Raw genomic sequence first — 1,166 nt, forward strand, 5'->3', positions numbered from 1 at the left:
AGGCGCAGGCGGCAGAAATGCCACGGGCTGCCTCCCTGGTTGATGGTTCTTGCGTCAGTCCGCGAACTTTCCCTCCGAGGAGCTGAAGGGGGATCCCCTTTATCCTCACGACAAGCGAGGGAGGCTGAGAGAAGCGGCGACCTGCTCAAGGTTACCCCGTGAACCTGACGAATCAGCAGGGGTTTCCAATGCCCTCGCCTGACGCTCTAACCATTGCACTGCACTGCTGGGGATTTCCTGGCAAGCTCGTCCTAGCCCAATTGGTGGCAGTTAAGGGTAGGAGGCCAGTGTTTCTTTCAGAAGGCAGAAAGCCTGGATGAGGCCCACCTCCCTCACCCAGTGTCCTGTTTCCCACAGCTGCCAGACTCCCCAAAGGGAAGCTGGCAAGCAAGACTCAGCGCAACAGCCACATTATTCCTGACTGCAGCTTCCAGAAACTTGTAGCAGCAGCTGCCTTCCAGTCTTGGCTTGCGGCCAGTTTCATTGCCCAGGGGAGGGTCCAGGCAGCAGGTGGCTTCTTGGCAGCCCTGAGCACCTACAAGAAGTATCTGTGTGGCAGCAGCACTCTTCAACCATCTAACCCTGTTCAACATGCTCCGACTGGCAGCAGCTCTCTAGAGGAGTCTTTCGTATCAGCAGGCGGCTTTTAAGTGGAGTTGCTGTTGGGGATTGAACCTCCTGCCTACCAGACCCTCAATGCTGAGCCTGGCCACTCCATATCTGAGCCCAGGAAGCTGCCTTATAAGGAACCAGTCATTGAGCAACTTAGCTCAGTACTGCCAACACTGGCTGGCAGTGGCTCTTGCGGGTTTCAGGTGGGCCAGAGGGAGGGTCTCTCAAAGCACTACCAGGAGATGCCACTGGGAGACTGACTTTGGGGCCTCCTGCATGTAACACCATCACAGAAATTAGGGCTTCCCCGGCTTGGAGGGCAAAATTTAACCTCCTTGAAAAAGCTTTTCTGGCAACTGGATGTGATTTACATTTCTGCCAACCCCCTTATGGAAGCAGGGAGGCTATTGAGCGGTCTCTATTATGTATTTGTGTTTTTATATTGTAATTTGTATGTTGTGAACTGTTCTGAGGTCTCTGTGTATAGAGCAGAATACAAATGTAATTAACAACATCCTCTGCTGTTCCCCACCTGCTGAGAGACCACACAAAGC

This window comes from Podarcis liolepis (assembly GCF_965112155.1).
Source record: "Podarcis liolepis genome assembly, chromosome: 16".
Taxonomy (NCBI): Eukaryota; Metazoa; Chordata; class Lepidosauria; order Squamata; family Lacertidae; genus Podarcis; species Podarcis liolepis.